General features: G+C 40.2%; 1 protein-coding gene across 1 annotated transcript in view; it reads right to left on the reverse strand.

Annotated features, from left to right (window-relative positions):
• The window catches only part of LOC132976879 (SAM pointed domain-containing Ets transcription factor), a 217,033-nt gene that overhangs the window by 11,591 nt on the left and 193,096 nt on the right, over positions 1 to 12,346 (reverse strand). The window lies entirely within an intron of this gene.

Here is a 12,346-nt window from a genome sequence, read left to right on the forward strand (position 1 = left end):
TATTTATAGGGCAGTCATGTTTACTTATGCACACAGTCTTGTGTGTGTGCGTGTGTGTGCGTGTGTGTGTGTGTGTGTGTGTGTGTGTGTGTGTGTGTGTGTGTGTGTGTGCATGTGTGTGTGTGTGTCTGAAGTGCCATGTGTCTTACAGATTAGCTCAGACCTCTTCAAACACTACTAGTTGACCTCAGAGCTCTATAGGTGACAGACTTACAGACAATTTAAAGTGATAAGAGACTAAAGAATATAAAGTGTTGCTTTGAAAAGAAAAAGTATTGAAAGTGACTGTTGTACTGCAGTAGCCAAGTTTACATTTAATGATGTCAGCTCTTTAGTACAAATTTGAAGAAGTTGATACTTACATTCCTACTTTTGCTCTTTACTGCTTTCACTCTAGTACGTCACTTTCACATCATTTCTACTTACTCCTTAGATAAGAAGGCTTGTTTATTTTTGTAAATACAATTCAGTGTGAAAGATTCAAGCACTGACTACCAACATTTTTGCCATGAGAGTCGTTAAATACGTATATGATGACATAAATAGCTTGTTCCTTCACTCTTGAGCTTCAAGTCCTTTCAGAAGTTCTTGAAACTTCTAGTCACAGGAGCTGCGTTTTACAATAACTTAAAGGTTCCTCCAGACACCTGTTTGTCTGTAATTATTGTGGTTCAAGTACTTGTGAAGATAAGGCAAATGATTTGACCTCACCTGTTCCTCACTGGTTCTGAATCAATTACAGTACATATTATCTCAACAGCATAACGGTGTTTCAGCATAAAAACGTTATCTTATTTCATCGCATGCACTCTCCCCCCTGCTTTGAATTTTAGGATTACTGGTGGACATTATCTGTGAAATCTATATCCGCTACTTTATCCGCTGCTTCCTCAGAGTGTTGCAAATATTTAAGCATGGTATTACAACACATCCACATGGGGTTTTGCATAATGTGAGTAATCAGCTACTCAGAAATGTTCAGTGCTGTGAGTCCCGGGGGGGGGGGGGGGGGGGGGGGGAGTGTGTGTTCTTTATTCTTAATCATGTCAAGACCCCTCTGTCTTATATGGTGAGGGCCCAAACCCCTGGTTGGTTATCACAGTACCAACTTAAGTTTAAATAAAGTAATTTAACCAACAGTTCATTCAAAAACAAACAAAACAAAAAGGTAAATATTTAGTTTTCTTCATCGCTTCATGAGAGTATTTTATCTTTAGTTAACCTTTCATACTTTCTGTACATTTTGCTATGCTTCTCATTATTTTTTAATGTAAATGTTTTTTCATTTGTTACTAATCCTCCCCGTGATTGCCTGAATTTCGCTCAATGTCCTGCATTCACATTCATGAGGCACACTCAGGTGACCTGCAGCTCCACGAAGAAAATAAAAAAATTGGCAGGAGATTGTGCTCAGACAATATTACATAATGATATCATAATAGATAAACATGAATCAATCCTCACGAGATAAATTAATATTTGATTTGAAACAATGTTGAGAGGAAAAGTGGCTCTTCTCGTTCTGTAAATATCGTCTACTGATGAAGTGCTGCTAGAAGAAGTGTTACCAGTTACCAGGGTCCGGCGTTAACGTTTTGACTCACTGGCCAAGGTGGCGGGTAGATTAAAAAACTCAACGGCCAAGCATAGTTTTGCCGATGGCCCTCTGGAATTTACTCCCCAAACAGAAAATGTACCCACCCTTGACGCTTGCACTTTTACAGACACACCAGCACATTTATTTTAGTAGCAAATCTCAGCTTTTTATGCAGTTAAGTCATTTCAAATTCTCACATCGGGATTTATATTGCAATTAGATAAAATGTGCAACACGAGTCTAACTTAAGTAAACCAACAACCAACGAGTTGTAATAAAAATGTACTTAAAGCATCCAAGCTCATACGCAGAACGTACCATTGAACAATTATTCTTAAAGCTTTGAGCTTAATTTTCCTCTTTTTTTAATCAATTTTTTTAACGTCAGTCACATGTGTTAAACTATTTCTGTTTTGTAGACAGAGATGAAGTTTGATGACAAAAAAAGGATATCACATTCATTGGATTTGCCCAAGATTTCTGCCTGTTAAAAGGGAGTTTTTTCTTGCCACTGTAACTTTTGCTAAAGTGCTACGCTCATGAAGGATTGAGCTGGGTCTTTGTAATATAGCAATTAGTAAGGTCCTTTACCTGCTCTTTTGTAAAGTCTCGACATAACACTTGATATGAATTGGCGCTACAAGTAAAGATTGATTGATTGATTGATTGATTGATTGATTGATTGATTGATTGATTGATTGATTGATTGATTGATTGATTGATTGATTGATTGAAGATATTTTAAATAGGGAGGTAACTTTCTGGGAGCACTATCATACAAGAGTAACAGTAAAAATATCTGCATGGGTGTGCCCTGCTTGTAATAATATGAGTGATGTAGGTGGAGATGGTGCTGACTGCTCTCTGTACAGTTAGGTACTTCAAAACAATCAACCCCCTCTGAAATAGTTTTTGTTTAAGGGAACGAAGGATCAAATTGAGTTTTTGAAGTAGAACAAAAGTTCACGATTTTTGAACTCCTCACCAATAAAAAAGGTCAAAGCGTGTAGGCATGCAGCTCTAAGTTTAAGAGTTTATTGTCAGTTATTTTTCTTACATTTATTCAAAGACAGCTACATTTAATACTGTTTTTTCTTTCTTTTTTTACTTTTCAATGTTTGTATAGGAAACATATCTCATCATAGTATCAGAAGAGTTCAGGATAGCTTTTGTCAGCTTCATTTATTTGGTGATTTATCGTCGTTTAGGATCAGCTATGCTACAGGTGCTAGCTAAGATGCTTTCTATGGCTAACATTGACAGAGATAAAAAACAAGAGTAAACAAAAATGTATTTGTTAAGACTTCTCACCATTCATTTACTATTTGGAAATAAGAAGAACACCTATACTGCATGTTTATCATGATCTTATTTTAAGCATGACATACAGGATCATAAAATGACAGTGACAGTCAGCCTCAGTACCGCCGGGTTCCCGGCATCAAACACACAACTTCCTTTCAGTAACATGGGTTCTTTCACTGCCAACAATAACAATGGTCAAACACAAGCACAGAGGAGATCTCTATCACTGCACTAGGCTTTTAAATATTGACTTTAATATGGACATATAATCTTTCATCATCACCACATCTCAGCTCTGAAACTCTATCTGTGTAAAGCTATTGTTTAATTAAAAATGATACATAAATAGCAGCTGCCTTGAGTAAATATTCTGTCTGAACACAATGTCGCTTTCAAAGGCACAGCCTCCATGCACCCCTGTAGTCCTCAAGGCGGCGGCTTGGGTTTGAATCCGACCAGTGGCTCCTTTCCTGCACGTCATCTCCCACTCTCTCGCTCCACAATTGGCTGCCCTGTCTCTGAAAAGACCTTTAATCTAGCTTTCTGATTACTATCCTGGAGTTACTAATAGGCCATTTTTCTTCACTTTTACTTACTTATTTCCTCTAATACAGACATAATACAGAGAAATTGTGTTTTTAATTTTTGACACGCAGCCTGAAGGTAGACTTGTGCAAACCCATTAGTGCTTGATGACATTTCAACACTGTGCCTTATAATTAAAAGGTCATGAACTTCAATATGTGATTTCTCTGCGATAAATTGAAATCATTTCAGGTTTCTTGGAAGGAAAAAGTCTGTTTGCGTTTGGCTTTTCCTGCATCCAGTTTGTCGACAAAATTTGCATGGCAGTTTCTTAAGCTAGTGTTTGACCTTTACTTTGGCTCAAGACCTACATTTTCATGGTCGAGAGACAATGAGATAAAAGACGCAACAGACTGGGCGTTGAATTCGAAGCCACAATGGTTCAGTGTGATCTTGAAGTGAGTAATGGTTGTGCAGGTGTCTCTAGTGTAAACAGGTGTCAATGACCCACCTGAGTTATTTTAGCAAAGTCAATAAATACCAATCGTTGTTATGGAATTAAGAATATCAATGTGGAGTTTCTCATCTGCTCTAACTTTGGTTTTGACAGCTCGTCAAACTGTTTTTTGGGGATAATTGGAAAGAAAAAAATAGCTTGAAAAAAAGTCCTGCTAGTGGATCGGAAACATTTAAGGACTGCAGTTATAAATGCAATGATAAAAATGTCAATAGTCCAATTATTATATGACTTCCTCTTGAAAACAGAGATATTAATAGATAGAGATCATGCATTTATTTTAAACGACAGTTTAGTGTCAGTTTGACGTCAATTTCCTGATGATCTGCTTCAACAGCCAGGAAGAATGCCAAGATATTACACGGCTTGTAAAACTGTTAACGCTGCAGAGACATGCCTGATCCTGCAGATATACAAAATCCAACGGATATGAGGTCAACAGATCAGAGTTATGTAATAAAAGAGAAATGTAGTTCAGTGTGTGAAAGCATGTGGAACCGTGTTCACTGGTGCGTGGACAAAGCTTTTATTCATGACCTTATCAAATATCAGTAAGCCGGGGAAAAAAAATTGGATGAATGGAGCTGATGTTTATTTGTCTTGTTCACAAGCTGAATAACAAGACCAGTTATGAAGTTTTGCTTATCACCTTTAACATCAGACGGCTGTGTGGAGCAGGCAGATTTTACTTAACCCACGACTGTCAAATTGTCTTAAAGCCCTTAACACGGCTGCTAACTTGTAAAGATAGAGGGATCCAAATATATGTGTCTCTCGGTGCATATGTGGCGATTCTAGAGTTTGTGGGGGTTCTTCACAAAAACTAATTAGGGGGCCCTCCAACCAGCGTTTATCACCATCACGTCTTCCAGCGTCCTGACGCTTACTTTTTCCTGTTTCCTCTTTCTCTCCTATAGACGGGTCATTCCTCTTCAATTTTTTTGTTGACGTTCATTGACAAACTTTGGATTTCACAGGAATAATGCATACAACGCTTAGCAGGGCAACAAGAGTGGGTGCTGTCAGATGGGGCCCCCTTGGGGAGGTTTCCTACTGTCATTGCAAAAAAATGTGCACATTACGGGCCATTGCTGTGGTTTAGATGTGTGAGCCCTCAGGGGCCCCTCTACTGGTCTGGGGACCCAAGCAGTTGCCTGCAATGCCTGTTGAGAAGCAGCGCTTCTGCATATTTGTCTATGCAGGTGTGTGTGTGTGTGTGTGTGTGTGTGTGTGTGTGTGTGTGTGTGTGTGTGTGTGTGTGTGTGTGTGTTTTGAACCCTATGATTTAAAACTTCCAAGAGAAATGTTCTTTGTTTGTTCATCTTGGAGACCATTGTGGACTTGGATAGCCTTTTGCTAACCTGTCCTGTACAAGTCAACAACACGAATCCTCCTGCTGCCTTTTGAATATCAGATGTACCACTGTCAAAAAAAACTCAACTTCAAGTACCTGTCTTAAAAATATACAAGCAGAGTAGCTCACCTGGTGGAGTGGTGGTGAATAGAAGCTTCATCCTGGTGTCCTGCATGTCATCCAGTCCCTCTCTTCCCCACGGTTCATGTCTCGATTCATCTTTTTCGTATAAACAAAAGCAAAAATGACACAAAGTATTAAGAAAAAGTTCCTTAACAAAGGGGTGGAACGTTGATCCCAGAATATAATGAGTTGTTTATCTTGTGAGAAATTCTGTTTAATCATGGATAGCCACTTGAGATGAACCATCTCGTTTGAGAGGGGGTCCAACAATATCTCCAAATAAGTATGTTGTAGCAGGGGCATGGAATCATTTGGGAATTTGTTTTTAACAATTTCCCAGTTTGGGATCTATTAAATTTGTTAACTGAAAATACTGAATGAAGGTTTTAAAAAAAGTTGTCCCTGTGACATCATTGCTTAAATCAAACATGGATAAGTTTACTTGTTATCTATTAATATCCATATTTTTATTCCATAAATTAACATATTAAGTAGGGATGTGTTCAGCCTTTTTTCAGGGGGGTGGCGGTTAAGGCTTGATCCCAAAACTGTTTTAAGACTTCCATGTTATTTTCTACTGCAGACCGACAGCACTCCCATGAAACAAATGAAGCAAACCTGGATCGTTTCTCTTTTCTATCAATTATAAATGACACAATACATGACCCCTCTATGACCCTGCTTTGCATATGTTCACTTCAAGCTTGTTACAGTCAGACATTTTTACACACTGTTGCTTGAAGAAACAGACACGTCAAAAAAAAAGAAACATCGACTCATCAATTGTCGAGAGCCAATAAAAGCAGTAAAGATAGGTATCACCGCCACCCGGACTCTGCGTGAAACTGATGCAGCATGATGAGAGACTTGAGTTTCTGAAGCTCACACCAGATCACACACTCCAACTTTATTAGCTGGAGGATGGGGAGGGGACGACTTCCTGCCTCAGGGAAAAAAGAGCTGCGTGTTTTAACGGTTTCTGCAGGTGAATTAAGTCGACCTTGGCAGGAGATTGAACAAAGTCAGCTTTTGTTTCGCAGAGATCATTTTTTTCCTCAGTTGGATCTGAAACTGGAAGAACAAGTTTATCCTATTTTGGGATATTTAAGGCAGAGAGACGGAGGGCCACTGAAGTCATTTGAAACACCAGAAAGTATAAAATGTAAACCTAAAACACAAGAATCTCTTTATTCCAGTTTATTAATTGAACTTCCTTGCCTATAGAAATATTGTTTTGTGATTTCAGGTTCATTATTTCCACTTCTATAGCTAGATCTATTTCCTGTTTTAATTCTTCGGTTGAAGTTTTAACTTTTTTTTTTTGACATAAAATTGAGACTTTGAATAGAAAACTGAAATCAGAAAAGATAGGAATCAGATCACAAAAGATAAAAGTATAAATTAAGCAATACAAATGAATACATGCAGAAATGTGAGGTTCGTCCTTCACATCACATGCCAGATAAATAATAATAATAATTTTATTACAAAGACGCCTTTGAAAACACTCAATGTCACCTTACAAAGCAGAGATAAAAAATAAAAATGAACAAGACATTGATAGAATTAAGATTAAAAAGACAAATTAGGAGGATGTAGAGGATTTATGAGACAGGAAGGAGAATGGTCAGACTGAATATGGAAGTTTAAAAAGATGTGTTTTGAGATGTGATTTAAAAATGGAGAGAGAGTCAATATTACGGATGTGTGGCGGGAGGGAGTTCCAGAGGCTGGGACCAGAGCGGCTGAAGACTCTGGACCCCATGGTGGACAGACGGGTGGTGCATTGAGGTGAATGGAAGAAGAAGACCTTGGAGTGCAGGTGGGTGTGTGTTGATGTGCAGGAGTTCACTACAGTGCCTGGGAAGTGCAAAGCAAAATTACAAAGTGTCGGAAGTGAACCGGAAGTGATCGAGTGAGGGGTCATTTTGTTTGCTTTGTTTTGTCGCATTTGGTACGTTCTCTTTCTGTCAAGGTTCTGTCGTTTGTAAATTTGTTTGGGGACTGGTAAAAGTGGTCTGCCACTTCTAAATTTGTCTCAGCGATCGTAAAAGTGTTTCACATCTTGTAAATTTGTTTTGTTTTATAATTTTGTTTCATAAAATGTAAAAATATTTCTCAAAATGTAAATTTGTCTCACATTTTGTAAAAGTGTTTCACACTTTGTAATTTTGCTTTGCACTTCCCAGCCACCGTAGTTCAGAGAGGTAAATCAATCAATCAATTCAATCAATTTTTATTTGTATAGCGTCAACTCATAACAAGTGTTATCTCGAGACACTTTACAAAAAGCAGGTAAAATACCTTACTCTTTGTCTGTTAACATTACAAAAGAGCAGGTAAAAAGACCTTACTCATTGTTATGTTACAAAAAGCAGGTAAAAGACCTTACTCATTGTTATGTTACAAAAAGCAGGTAAAAGACCTTACTTATTGTTATGTTACAAAGATCCGGCCTATCCATCATGAGCACTTTAGCAAAGCAGCAAAAGTTACAGTGGTAAGAAAAAAACTGCCTTATTAAAAGGCAGAAATCTTCGGCCAGATCCCCGGCTCATGACGAAACAGTCTTCACAGGCCTAGACTGCGCCGGGCTTGGAAAGGGATAGGGGGAGAGATGGGATAAAATGCAGGAAGAGGGATAGGGAGCAAGGGGGTGGGGGGAGGCAAGCCGTCCATCAACTATCCGGTGGGGAGGGGGGTAGTTCTGGCAGGCCGTCAACCGACGATCTTGAGGAGCCTAAGAGAGCTCAAGAGCTCCCAGGAAAGTAGGTGGTTAGTGACTGAGATTTATAGATAGATACATGCAGTAATATGATGTACTGTATATGCAGAGAGAGAGAGAGAGAGAGAGAGAGAGGAGCTCAGGGTGCCAGTTCCCCCGGTAGTCTAAGCCTATAGCAGCATAACTAAGAGCTGGTCTACACCAGCACCAGCCCTAACTATAAGATTTATCAAAAAGGAAAGTTTTAAGTCTATTCTTAAAAATACAGACTGTGTCTGCCTCCCGGACCCCGGCATTGTAAATACAATGTCTGAGTTACTTTTATTGCTCTGGTTCAGGGTTTCTTGCGCAACTTTATACAATCATTGGCAACATTTATGATGGAAATGAATTTCATGCAGCTACATTTACCCAACAGCTGTGATGAATATTTACTTTTGAAGATAAAAACATTTTAAGAGTCAAATCTAGTCATAATCTCACAACATATGTCAAGTTGCTAAAGAGGATACAGATTGCTTGAAGTGTATCAACCTGTAAACTTGACACCTGGAACTGTTTGAACATTAAACATTTGTTGTTAATGACTCGAGATTTCTGTGAGAGGAAAGTTTTAATTTTCTCTTACACAAGCGTTGATGAAAATGTTCTGCAGTTTTTCCTCCAGAATATATTTGGGGAAAACAAAACGTTTTCTTGAATTGAAGGGTTTTTTTTTCACTGCAGTATCTCCTTTTTTTAAAAGTGATTTACAACCTTTTAACTTTTCTGAGGTCTTGATCCTCCAAAAGTCTAGCTGACGCTCATCGTCTTTTATGGCGCCCCGAGCGCTCCCCACCCTGACATATAAAATCTAATCTAATCACACTGACACTTCCGAGTCAGAGGAACCTCTATCAACCAGATGCTGCCTTAAAACACACGACTGCTTCCTGTCTCTGACACCGACTGCACCGTTTGACCCGACAGTTTTGCGATCATTCCAAATGAGTTAATGTATTTATTCATGTTCGATATAAAAGTGCTACTGAGCCCCTGAAGTCCCAGAGAGTAAAAAGGAATATATCTGATGATACCATCTAATTTGTATCGTGTGATTGTATTTTATATTTTACTTTTTTGGGACTTTGTGTTTAATCAGACAGATAAATCTTATATCACTGCTGTGTTGTGATGCAAAAATTGACAATTAGCAGATGCTGTTTTTTTCTTCTTATATGGAAGTTTGCATTTTCTGCAAAACTAACAATCCTGCTCTTGCGTTTTGGGGTTTCATCATTCAAGGAAGTTCCTGTCCTCACTATGAATAATCAGCCACCACCACTGAAAGTCAAATTTTGATGTTGTGTTTGTCGTGTGGTGTCGTGTCGTGTGTTTGTTCTTGGTTGGAGCAAGAAATTATGGGGAGGTTCTTTTTTTGACCGATAAGGATCAGAGGAAGAGATTCAATAATTAAACATTTCAGGTTTGCCTCAGGCCTCCCCCCCCTCCCACCCCCCCTCATGCCTTCTGGGGACTATTTAATTAAATCATTTATACATGTCAGAATTTTAAACCAAATAAGACAAATGTGTTTTTTAACTTTTGTCTTCTCTTTTTCGTTATCGCCACACATTTAAGTCACTGTAATAACTAAAACGTTACAGTCACTATGTCAAACAAAAGGTCTTCTACATTATGCAGTGTTTTATATTTGCCCTTTCATATTAAAAACATTGTTTTTCTTTTGACACCTGTGTTTCATTCCTTCACTTTCACGCTCTTGCAGCAGCAGCAGCAGCCTGGAGCTAAAGGCCTGTTTGACTTGATAGCAGTTATCCATCATTATCAAAACAAGCCTATTGACTCAGGCGCTACGAGAGATCACAGATATAATTGGAGCTTGTGAGACTCCACGCTGACGCAAAAGTCAATATTTGTCCTCAGTACCCTGTCACACCATGTTACACAAGCCCCATTCAAGTCATCGGGACATCACACACACACACACACACACACACAAGTTTTCTTATAACAGTGATCCAATTTGAAAACAGCGAAATGCAAAAACTTGATGTTTAGTTTTAAATAAAGAGTGTGGGATTAGCAAGAACGTATCAATAATGTTCCTTTTGTGAATAAAGCACACTCAAACACAAATACTCTCAAACACATCCATGATTATTAGTAAAAATGTAAATCCATGAATTTGAAACGAGATGGGTTTAAGATAAAGATAAGATAAGATATACTTTATTCATCCCAGCAGGGAAATTTAGGTGTTCCAGCAGCCAGCATACACACAACACAACACATATATACATACATATCCCACCCATACAAAAAAACATGAGCCCACAATACAGTTTGATATATGATATATGCAACTCAGGCTAAAGTTTAAAAGTTTAAATGCCTTCTGTCCTTACTTAAAGGGGAGTCGTTATAAAGTGCAATTGCAGTAGGTAAAAAAGTATTTTTAAATCTGTCCTTTTTGCAGCTTAGCTGCCGTAGCCTCCCACTAAAAACACTCTTTTGTTTACACACAAGATTGTGTAAGGGATGCATGTTATTGTCCATAATGTTCAACAGTTTCTGTATCATCCTTCTCCCCATCACCACCTCCAGGGGCTCCACAGCGAGTCCCCAGCACAGAACCAGCCCTCCTAATCAGCTTGTTAAGCTTTTTGGAGTCACAAGCCCTGATGCTGCTGCCCCAACAGACGGCTGCAAAGAAAATGGCACTTGCCATAACATGAAAGCATGTTAACATTAAATGTTATCCATAAAACATGGATAACATTTTGCGACACACATTATAAGACCTAAGCTTCCTCAACAAGTAGAGTCTGCTCTGACCCTTCTTGTAGACGGCCTCTGTGTGGTGCTTCCAGTCCAGTTTATTGTTCATGTGCACCCTCAAGTATTTATAGCACTCCACCACCTGCACCTCATCCCCAAGGACAGAGATGGTGCTTAGCTCAGGCCTGTCCCTCCTAAAGTCCACCACCATTTTCCTTGGTCTTTGTTACATTTAACACCAGGTGGTTCTTCTCACGCCATGCAACAAAGTTATCCACCAGCATCCTGTATTCTGTCTCCTCTCCACCACTGATACACCCTACTACCGCAGTATCGTCTGAGAACTTCTGTAAGTGACAAGCCTCAGAGTTATACTGGAAGTCTGAAGTGTATAGTGTGAAGAGGAAAGGGGACAGCACAGTCCCCTGTGGCGCTCCTATACCACTGAGCACCCGCTCAGACACAGACCTCCCCGGCCTCACAAACTGTGGTCTGTCAGTCAGGTAATCCATGATCCATGACGTTGTGGTGGTGTCTACCTGCATCAGCTCCAGCTTCTCACGTAGCAGTACTGGCTGTATGGTGTTAAGAGCACTTGAAAAATCAAAAAAACATAATCCTCACAGTGCTACCAGACTTGTCTAGGTGAGAGTGGGCTCTGTGGAGCAGGTAGATGATGCCGCCCTCAACCCCCACCCTTGGGCAGTATGCAAACTGCAAAGGGTCCAGGTAGCTGGTCACCTGTGGTCTCAGGTGGGCCAAGACCAGCCTCTCAAGTACCTTCATGATGTGTGATGTTAGGGCAACTGGTCTGTAGTCATTGAGGGCAGAGGGAGAGAGTTTCTTGGGGACCGGAACAAGGCAGGATGTTTTCCACAGCACTGGCACCTTCCCCTGGCTGAGGCCGAGGTTGAAAAGATGCCGTAGAATGCCACATAGCTGACCTGCGCAGGCTTTCAAAACCCTGGGGCTGATGCCATCTGGACCTGCTGCCTTGTACCGGCCGAGTCTCTCGAGCTGCATTCTCACCTGGCTATTGGAGACAGACAGACAGGCCAGAGAAGTGTGGGGTGGGGTGTAGGGTCTGTGTGGCTATCAGGGGCCGGGGAGTTAGCCAAAGGCCTCGTGCTGAACCTATTGAAGAACACGTTCATCTCATTGGCCCTTTCCTGACTACCTTCTGCCTGATTTCCTTTCACCTTGAAGCCGGTTATGGTTTTCATACCGTGCCACACATCCCATGTGTTGTTCTGCTGGAGCTTGCTCTCCAGCTTCCTCCTGTATGCCTCCTTGTTTTCTCTCAGCCTCACCCTCAACTCCCTGTGTACACCATGGCCTTGGCCCGCAGCAACGTAACCTTCCTCCGGCCGGCCGGCAGCGACAGGTAATGGTTACTCGCACGTCGCCGCCGGGACTTTC

The sequence above is a fragment of the Labrus mixtus genome, chromosome 7 (assembly GCF_963584025.1).
Source record: "Labrus mixtus chromosome 7, fLabMix1.1, whole genome shotgun sequence".
Lineage (NCBI taxonomy): Eukaryota > Metazoa > Chordata > Actinopteri > Labriformes > Labridae > Labrus > Labrus mixtus.